The sequence below is a fragment of the Equus quagga genome, chromosome 17 (assembly GCF_021613505.1).
Source record: "Equus quagga isolate Etosha38 chromosome 17, UCLA_HA_Equagga_1.0, whole genome shotgun sequence".
Lineage (NCBI taxonomy): Eukaryota > Metazoa > Chordata > Mammalia > Perissodactyla > Equidae > Equus > Equus quagga.
Window position 1 is genome coordinate 15745955 of NC_060283.1, and position 11076 is coordinate 15757030.

At 37.1% G+C, this 11076-nt stretch overlaps 1 pseudogene; it reads right to left on the reverse strand.

Annotated features, from left to right (window-relative positions):
- Window positions 1–1617: 1617 nt before the first annotated feature.
- Window positions 1618–2568, reverse strand: LOC124229094 (olfactory receptor 5W2-like; annotated as a pseudogene).
- Between the last annotated feature and the right edge of the window lie 8508 nt (window positions 2569–11076).

The window sequence follows — 11076 nt, forward strand, 5'->3', positions numbered from 1 at the left end:
GATGAGAGTAGAAGCACGCACACCCCGCCCTAGGTAGTTTTTATTCTGTTTCATTCTTATGATGTTTGATGTACATAACACAGCACATTTTATACATGAGAGCAATATATAAAATTACAGAAGAGGATCTAAATGAAAAACCTATATAACACATTACTCTCTCCTCCCAGAACCAAAAAGAGCGACTCCATGTTCTTTTCTTGACAAGAACCTAAAATAAAATGAATAACTTGACAACCTGAAATAATGTTATGTGTTTCATATTTAGATTACTTGTTAGTTGATTACAGTGAGAAAAATATAAGCAATTAAGTCATTGGAACAAATACTAAGATAATCTAACATCCAGATACTCAGCAAAGACCACTGTTAAAATTGTTTTAGAATAGGATTACAGTGAATTTCACAGATACAGAGAGCGAACATAAATAATTGCATGGAATACTAATATAAGTACAACTTTATTCTTTTGTTTTTATTAAACACATATATAAGTTAATAACTGTTCCTTTCAACTTAAATTGTATCAATTGACCATTACAGTTTTTTTTTTTTAAATTTTAACCAGTATAATGCTAGGAACACTCCAAGGGAGATACAGTCCTCTTCTCCAGTGCCTTTTGAGAAAGAAGGTCCAGATACGTACCCCTAACTTCCATTCATGAAGTTTCTGTACAGTTGTCAATTGCACCATTTCTGTTCTCTAGTGTGAGGGCAAGAAGGAAATCTACAACATCATGTGAAGTCTGTAAGGTGTAATATATATCTAGAGTGGCTGATCCTGGGGATGTCCACTGATATAAGTGGGGCAGAATGATGAGGAATAGAGGATCCAAGAAGTTCCCTATGTTAAATGATCCCTGTTGCTGATACTTATCCAGCCTGGCCAAAAGACAGGAAGCACAGATGGATATCATCAAAGATGAACACACTAGAATAAAATATAAGGAGGCTTTTTTATTTTTTAGTAAATTTACAAAGGGTTTTTTGCATAAATTTTGTAAGCGACGCTCATTCATTTAGTCAATACTTTGAATGGCATCCTGGAGTCAAGCATTGTAACTAACAAAGTAAAAACATGAGTGAACAAGACAGACAAGGGCCTTGCATTTGTGGATCTTTGAGTTAAGGCAGGAGTTTTTCATTTATTTACATGTATTAGTTTACTACTTGTATACTTCTTAGTGTTATGATGGAACATTCATAGGGTGATATTAATACTTAGGAAGGATACAAACAAACCTAGCTTAATCCACTAATGCTCCCTTCTGTATGAGCAAGTTTATTAAACTCATTGTTAAAAAAAATAATTGGAACTTTAGGAGGGTAAGTTGAATTGACATGGATAGTGGGATTGCTCTGCCAATGATATCTCACTGGGGTACAACTGTGAACAGAGAAGGGAGGTATAAAAAGATCCTCTTTGCAAGTTAATGTATTACTACTCTTTCTTAGCTTGGAGAGAAGATTAAGATGAGAAATGACTGCTCCTCACACTCAATTTAAGCACAAAGATAATTAATGCAAAATATCTGAAAGACACATTGGTGACACTACAGGAATCTATGTCAAAGTAACTGAATTTTAGCTCTCAGTGTCTTTAAAAAATATTTTTTGTCAAAGACAATTTCGCCCAGAAGATGATTTAGTGCTAATTGCTTTTTTCAGGGCACTTTTCACATCATTATTCCTTAAGCTGTAGATCAGTGGGTTTAACATAGGGATAACAACTGTGTAGAAAACAGAGGCCATTTTGTCTGTGTCCATGGAGTAACTTGAGCTGGGTCGCAAATATGTGAACAGGAGTGTAAGATGAAATATAGCCACAGTGGTTAAGTGGGAGGTGCATGTAGAGAAAGCTTTGTGTCTTCCCTCAGCTGAGTTCATTCTAAGGATGGTAGTTATGATGTAGCTGTAGGACAGAAGGACAGTGATGATGCTGCATCCTAGAACACAGCTACCAAAAGTGAACAACACAATCTCATTGATGGTTGTATCTGAGGTGGACAGGGCTAGTAAGGGTGGGATGTCACAGAAAAAGTGATTAATGACATTGGAATTGCAGAATGACAATTGAAATGTGCATCAGGTATGGATTACTGAATCGACCAAACCTTCAATGTACACAATGGCCACTAGCTGGGTACAAACTCTCCTGGACATGGTAATTGTATAAAGAAGTGGATTACAAATGGCTACATAACGGTCATATGCCATGACAGCCAACATGAGACATTCCACATCTGCAAATGCCCCAAAGAAATACATCTGAATGGCACATAAATTATATGGAATTGTCTTTTGCTTAGATAAGAAATCAGCCAGCATCTTGGGAGTGATAGTAGAGGAGTAGCCAACATCACAGAATGACAGATTGCTTAGGAGATAATACATAGGCATGTGGAGTCTGGAGTCCATCTTGATCAGCAGGATCATGCCTAGATTGGCAACCACACTTATGCCATAGACCAGCAGAAAGAGCACAAAGAGCCCCTGCTGCACATCCTTTCTGTCAGAAAGTCCTAGGAATATGAAGTCAGTAAACATAGTGCAGTTCTCAATAGCCATCACTCAGGTCTGGAAATCCCTGGTTAAGAAAGAAATGAAAGTGGAGGGTAACATCACCTTAATTTCTTAAGAGTTAAACTGCCAGTCCTTTCTATTTTTCAGTAATTAGAAAAAGAGATAGACAATGCTAAGTCTGCTTCAGGTAAACTGATCTCCTGGAAATATACAGTTACATATAAACTGATAAAATAATAAGGATAACAATACCACTTACATTTGTATAGCATTGTAAAAAGTTTGTAGACACTTTCATCCAAATTAAACATGTTATTTCTACACCAACCTATGTAGTATTTATGATAAGTTTTGCTAAATCTATCTTATAAATTAAGAACTCGAATTCCTCAGAGTCATGGCGATAGTTCAATTAGTTGGTCTAGATAGCCCACATCTTATGACATGACAGTGTTTGTTTTCAAAGATCTAGAAATGTTTTTATATCCTGTAACAGAGAAGCATAGTTAAGTGACAGAGGGAGGTAATGAAATATTTCTTTGTTTTTCCCTCATCATCCAAAATCATGGAGCAGCAGAGTTATGAAAGGTTCCTGGATAAAACACACCCACCCTTCCCCATTAATCCCTCTGGTCCTATCCAGCCTCAATTAACAAGAGACAGAGATAATCTGTGATCCAGGGCCCACTGGAGTAAAGAGGGTGGTGGTTGCTGGAGAAGAGGGTGGAAGCGTCTCCGTGAGTGAGGCACTAGAGTGCACAGACCTGAATGTGGCAGGGCTAACCAGCCTCCCTCTGCCAGCTGCTGTCACTCAGGGGAGATTATGAAGAATGTTTGAGACCTAACTGTAGGGATGCTGGTGGCACAGATGACAGAGAGGCAAGAAGGGAGTATGGTTACTGTGTGAGTCCTGCTGCCCTAATCTAGTGGAATCCACATGATTTATTCACCAGCAGGTTGGATGTGTAAGACAGGTGATAAAAGTCCTCCTGTGTCCACAGTCCCATGACATCAGAGAGAGTCTGCACGGTGCACCGTCCTAACTCTAAAAATCGTAGTAATGTTTTACTGTTTTCTGAGATCGCTATTTCTTTTGAATATCTCTGAAATCTGTTTCCTTTGTTTTAAATGAGTTTGTTGTCCTTGCGGGGCTAATTGAATTTTGTCCTACTGTTATATTTTACACAAACCAGTTACATTATATATAATGTCACTCATGACCTCCTCTGTTCTGTGAGAATATAAGAAAAGTGGATTTGAAGGGAGATGAAGGACAGAAAAAGAACATCTGAATATTGATCTAGTGATCAACGTTCGGGTCTCCAAAAACTTGGTCTGAGCTCATTAAAATATCAGTCCTTGTAGATACATCTTTAAACAAATATTTTCCTTAAAAAATAAAAATATTTCTAAAGTAATAAAAGTACAGGTAAGAATCTTAAAACTTTCCAATCACCTCCACAATCCATGATTGCAAATTATTGTAAGCCCTGCCTATGTATATATATTTTAAAAATAAATAAATGGATCAATGGAAGTAATTTAAATAAAAGCTTGTATTATATTTCATATCTTCCTTTGGTTTTATAATATGCTTTCAGTCAAAAAAGGAGAAAAGGACTGAAGAAATCTAAAATATAAATCAGAGGAACCACAAAAAATATTGGTACCTGACCCAGAACTGCTGAATTCTTTGTTACATGCAGTTCCATCCGCAGGAGGGTTCAGCGTTGTCTCCCGACTGACCTGGATTATGTATCTCTGTGTCAGGTCCTTGGGTGTTGAACGTTTGTTCTCTGAGGAATAAGTGACAGATGTAATAATGTGGTTTATCATCTGATATTTCACACCGGCAGGGTGAATGAGAAAAATACAGACCTTTTTAAAAATTTTCCTGTTATTACTATCTACCTTTCCACCCAATATTGTACCTATTCACCCATGGTAACAAATCCAGTCCAATGAATCCAGTCAAAGAGTATTCTTATTTCCAGTTCAGCAATTCCCATATAGGCATTAGGTTTCATTTCTATTATTTATAAAATAAATACACTCACTCACTTATACAGATTAACATACACAAACGCTATCCCATTAAACATATTTACAAACAATGATTTTTGTAAAGACAGGAAAAACTAGTGATAATCACATTGCATAGGGATAATTGTTTAATTTTTAAACAAAAAATATGTCGGAGTACACATACTTTATATATATAAATAAGAGGTATGACTCCTATCTATTAATGTATATTAATTGATTCAATCTATACTCTGCTAGTGGCCATTTGGTTTATATACAATTCTTTGCATCATATAGGCTCTAATAGAAGCAAATTTATTTTTAACGATTGGCACCTGAGCTAACGTGTTGCCAATCTTCTTCTTTTTTTCTCTAGAAGTAAAATTTTACATACATGGGGCCGGCCCGGTGGCCGAGTGGTTAAGTTCGCGTGCTCCGCTTCTGCAGCCCAGGGTTTCACCAGTTCGGATCCTGTGCGCGGACATGGCACCACTTGCCAGGCCACCTTCAGGCGGCGTCCCACATGCTACAACTAGAAGGACCCACAACTAAAATATACAATCTATGTACTGGGGGGACTCAGGGAGAAAAAAAGCAGAAAAAAAAAGAGATTGGCAACAGTTGTTAGCTCAGGTGCCAATCTTTAAAAAATAAGAAAAAATTTACATATGTGATTTTCCATAGCCAGGGTTTTCTTTAAAATAAATTCCAAGAAATGGCCTTGAAGAGCAAAGAGATTTAACTTTAAATAAGGTCAATTTGGCATTTTTATCAGAGTCAGATTTCATATTATCTAATTATCACCACATATTATCATATATTTCATATATTATCACATATGTCCTGATTTTTCTCTAATAACCTCACACTATTATACAGAAACTGAAAACCAGTGGTGATAAGTAAACTTGTACAGTCCCATAGAGACTGTTTCATTGAATCCATAGAAATTTCTCACAATAGATTCCTGAATATAGTGCAATGAAACAAATTTGTCTGAAAAGATAATTCTCTCAAATACCCTTATGGAATGTTATGGTGAGTTCATGTTAAAGTGGCATTTGAAAATTCCCATAGACCCCTGTATTTCTGAGACACCACTCAAGTCCCACTTCTAAACCATGGCAGGACCTCAACAGTGACTTAGGGCAGAAGGGAGCAAATAATTGGAAAAGTTGCTACATTGGGAAGTAATCTGTTTTATTTATATCAGCTGGGCACTTGAACCTTATAAAGTTGATGTTAAGTGAGAGTGATGCACCATTCGAGGAATCAAACAGAAAATAAAGAAATTAGTGCCCCTGACATTGTGCAACCCGGCAGCTTAGGGGGACAGTCTCTGTATTACCCATTTATTGAGTAATATTTTATCATGTGTGAGAATCATTGCTGCACGGGCATAGGTTGTTGTGTGTTCTTTAAATGCCTACAGTTGATTAATGTTCGAAAAAATGTGCAATAATCGCTTACCTTAGCTGTACATCTTGAGTCTTAATGCAATTAATTTAATTTCTACAAATATGTAAGTGAAAAATTTGTGTAAACAGACAACAATAACAGTAAGACAGGCAAGGCATGTACCACATTATACATCCTAACAGCTCAGGTAGTTTTGCATTTCTTCTGAACCATCACCTGGAGTAAAGAAAAGCATAGGTTTGCAGTTATTTTTGTTTACTTATTTGTTTTGTTTATTGTTATGGAGTTTATCCCTGCTTTTAAGAAAGCTGGAATACTCTTCAGGCAAATTTCATTTAAATGAGTATTTTTATAAGGTTTGGTAAACTGATTTTAGTCACAATTTTTAATGCCTTTTCATAGTGTTTTGCTATTCTCTATGTGATGATGCAAACACAAAATACGAAGTGGACTCCTGTGGGAGACAGTGTTGATGTGATTCTCAAACCATCTAAGTAATTGCTAGTAATTTCCCACCAGGTAACCTCAAGAAAATTCTATATTTGTGGTACCTACGAACTTTACTACCATTCTCTGCTTCTCTGGTGCATATTCGGAGGAGGAGGAGTCTTCCTTGGTCACCTTCTTCTGATTCCTTTCCATACTCATTATCCCTCAGGTCCTTCCTGTCTCTTGGGATGCCAAATTCCTCAGGCTACACTCTGTTTACACAGGATCCAAACTTAATCTTCATAAATAATGGCTTCCCCCAGACCATATAGTCTAATTCCCACTCCCCATTAAAGTCAGTGCACAGGTAACAATATGTAGTATTGAGGGCAGAAGGTTGTCATACTGGGAGGGAATCTGTTTTATTAATATTACCTGTTCAGTGGAACATAATTAATGTTGGTGTGAAGAGAAAATGATGTGGAGAGCGGTTATATTGCACAGTATCAGGAAGTAAATAGAAAATAAAGAAATCGGTGTCCTTTGATGTTGTGCAATCTGACAGTTTAGGGGGATGGTCTCTGTATTATTCATTTATTGAGTAAAATTTTATCATGTCTGTGAGTCACTGCTGCACAGTCACAAGCATAGGCTGCTGTGTCTTCTTTAAATGCCTAAAGTTGAGTAATGATCTAAAAACTGTACGATAATCTCGTATATTTTCTGTACATCTTGAGTCTTAATGCAGCTAATTTGCTTGTCACAAACCCATAGATGAAAGATTTTTGTAAACAACCAAGCAAAAACTAAGATATGCGGGGCATGTATCAGTTTATGCATTCTAGCACTTCAGGCATTTCTTCTGAAACACTTCATATTTCTTCTGAAAAATCACCTTGATCAACAGAAACATGGGTTTTACAGTTAGTTTTGTTTACTTATTTGTCTTTGCTTTTATGGAGTTTGTCCTTGCTTTCTATACAGCTAGAATACTCTTCAGCTAAATTCATTTAAATTACTATCTTTTCAATTTTTGGCAAAGATTTGAGTGATAATTTTTAATCACTTTTCAAAATGCATTGTTGTTCTTTGTGTAATGATCCCAACACTAAAACACCAAATCGACTCCTGTGGGAGATATTGTTGAGGTAAATCTCAAAGCATCTAAGTAATTGCTAGTAATTTTCCATCGAGTGAACATAAGAAAATGATATATTTATGATACCTAAGAGCTTTACTACCATTGTTTACTTCTCTAGTGCACATTTGAAGGAGGCAGAGTCACCTTTGGTCACCTTCTTCTGATTCCTTTTCATACTCACTTTCCCTCAGGTCTTTCCTGTCTCCAAAGGTGCATATTTCCTCAGGCTACAGTCTGGTTAGGCAGCTTCCAGAGTTTATCTTCATAAACATGGCATCCCCTCCAGACCATGAACTATAACTCACACACCCCATTAAATCTGGAGCATGGTTAACAATATCTTGCTGAAAATTTGAATAATCTACATTACTTCCCCAAGGGTTTGTGCGTTACTAGAGAATGGCCTTCTTTAACGTTGGGGTGAAGGGACTTAAAGTAGAATTTAAGACATCAAAGACAGATAAGTAAGAAAAAAATCTGTATTTCCATTGCTTTTCTGGTATCACTTATGCCCATAAACATAATACTATGTAGACAACTGTCTACTTCTAAACTCCTTCCAGAAAATGGTTGTCTGGCCCTATGGCACGCCGTTATAAATTCAGTGCAGGATCATGCGACCAGCAAAACCACCTTCACTCAGTCTGCACTTCAGGAAACACAAAAAGCAGTGCCTGTGGGTTATTAACATCTTTGTTTTGTAAGTAAGGCAGCACTTTTTAGGAGTACAAAGGATAATCATTTAAACAAGTATTCTACGAAAGTTGTATGCTTTATTAATTTTACAAGAATATCTTGAAAATATATTGTATACAAGAAACTGCTAAAGATTTAAAATAAATAAAATCCTGCAGCTGCCTGCAAACTGACAGCCTTTATTTTTTAAAAAAATCTTTAAAATTTTATACATGTATATAATTTTTTAAAGCAAATGAATTTTTGAAACCTACCAAAAAACAAAACACAATGAGCATTGCAGAGACTGCCCATGGGCCCTAACACAAACTGATGTCCATCATGATAGATTGCTCTGTGTGTTTTTAAAAACTATGTGGAGGTGAAATCATCCCGTTTTTGTCCGTTTGATGAATAAATTGCAAGCAATAGGATCCACTGGAGTATTTGAGGAAGCCACTTGGTTTAACTAATTTGGCCTGACTGTTTTTTACAGAAAAGCCTCATGTGGCTTGTTGAGCATGCTTTATATATCTGCTTTAAACATTTACAATGTCCCAAATGCAAGAATGATTGCCTTAAAGAAGGGATGTAGCTTCCCCCAAGATTGGCACTTCTCCAGGGGTAAGCATCTCTTCCCAGAAGCTAAGGATTAATTACTAACTTGCTTTAAATCATCTTGTGACCACAGACCTGCTGTGCTAGCAAAGCTTCTTGTGACAGTAGTAGATATTTGTGAATATGTGATTTGTGTTCTCTTTTCTAAGGCGGTATATTACCATTCTGTACACTCTTGTTCAGAGAACTTCCTTCTTTGTTGAAAAAGTTGTCCCTGGTTACAGTGCTCAAATTGGGTCACAATAAACTCACCCCAATTTTGGCTTATAAATTGATTATGGATTATTTTCATCAACATTTTTATGTCTGGATTCTTTCACTCAATATTCTATATAAGAAATCCATCCATGCCATTGCATATGGTGATAATTCATTCATTCTATTTGCTGCGTAGTGTCCTAATTAACAAGCATACAATAATTTGTCAAATTCCAGATAATGCTACACTTTTGCACAAGCTTTGGGTGTGCATCCTCACCATTTCTATTGGATATAAAGCTAGAAATGGAATTTTAGGGCCATCTGTAATAGATACTGCCATATAGTTTTACAAAGTTGAACACCAATTCTGACTTCTATGACAATGTGTGAGAGCTGCATTTGTTCCACATTCACACAAGTACTCCGTATTAATATTGTAAATCTTCTTCATTTTAGCTACTCTTTAGATGTGCAATGGTGTAGCATTTTGATTTTAATTTCTTTTTACCTGAATGTTAATAAAGTGTATGATGATTTCTCTGAAGTGTCTGTTAAAAAGTCTTATTGCAGATGGGGGGCCAGTTAGAGGAGCTGTGTTTAAAAGCATTTCATCTTTCACAGCTCACAACCTGTGTCTAATATCATTATTGATGTGGGGTCGGTGAGCCGAGGAGTCAAAAGAAAGATTTCTTAGACTCTTAAGATCTGGCAGTAGTGCCCTTTTATTTAGAGAGTAGAATAGCATGGGGACAGGACCCATGGGCAGTCAGAGTTTCTGCTGCTGCCGCTTCTGCTGCCCCCGCTGGCATGGGGACAGGGCCCATGGGCAGGCAGAGCCACTGCTGCTGCCCCCTCTGGCATGGGGACAGGACCCACGGGCAGTCAGAGCTCCTGCTGCTGCCCCGAGTTGAGGGTTAGGGCTAAATTTAAGGCATGGGTATGTGAGTCATCTCTTTACAAGACAAAGAAAAAAAAGTTAAAATGGTACCAGTGCCGGTAGGTAGGCCCTACCATTGGGCGGTCCCACAACTTTTAGATAAGAATCAAACTGGATTGAGTAAATGGCAGAAGTCACTGCTCAAATATTATCTTCAACTAAAGACAAAGGAGGATTTTGGGGTGGGGCGTCAGTTACATGAGGTTGCCAGACAGTAAACAACTTAAGTTCTTGCCTTCCCCATTAAGAGTTTCCAGAGATAAGGCCATCCCCCCTTCCTCCTGACACAGAGAGGGAGGCATGGAGATTTCCTTCACAAGTGCAACTGTCTCTGATCAAAGGGCAAACAAATTCCACTCCTCGGAGCCTGCTTTTTATCTGTAGTTTTAAAAGTAACCAGCCTAAAAATCCTCATCATAAACCGTTTTAAAATTAAGCAGCCTAAAAATCCTCATCAATTATTACCATTCAGATCAAATGAGCCTAGAGATACAATGCGATTCTTTCGTATGAAGATGAAGTCACTCTTTGTTTTGTTTGTTTGTTTTTAAATATCTCCAATAGTGGGGATAAGTTTACACAGGAGTAGAATCACAGATGTAAAGATGGATTTGGGCAACTGGAAAGAAACTTAAGAGACACTGTAGTGTGAGGCCTTCCTTTACAAAGAGGGGACTGAGGTCTATCAAGGAAGAGTGATTTGTGAAACAACACAGTATTTACACTTGCATAGGGTACCTGGTTCATAGTATTTTCTAGACAGGAATTTCCAGAGAGGTTAAAAGTTACTGCCTCTGGATTCAACATGCAGCCTCCCATATAGTAGGTTATTGAGTTTACTACTGCTGTATTCTAACGAATGTAGTTATACAGCCTACCACCAGGATGCATCTATCTGTCCACAGTATTACATGATGTTATATTTGGGTGTATGAACCTAGTGTATCATCACTATGTCATTATTATCTTTAAAGACAGATTTCAGTGCCAAGTCTTAAAGAAAGCAGTCCAGATATAGAAACATGCATATTCTATCAACCCACTTCATACATTCATTGGTAATATTCTATTTGGACAATAATAGTTTCCCTCAGTCCCTAATGGAAGT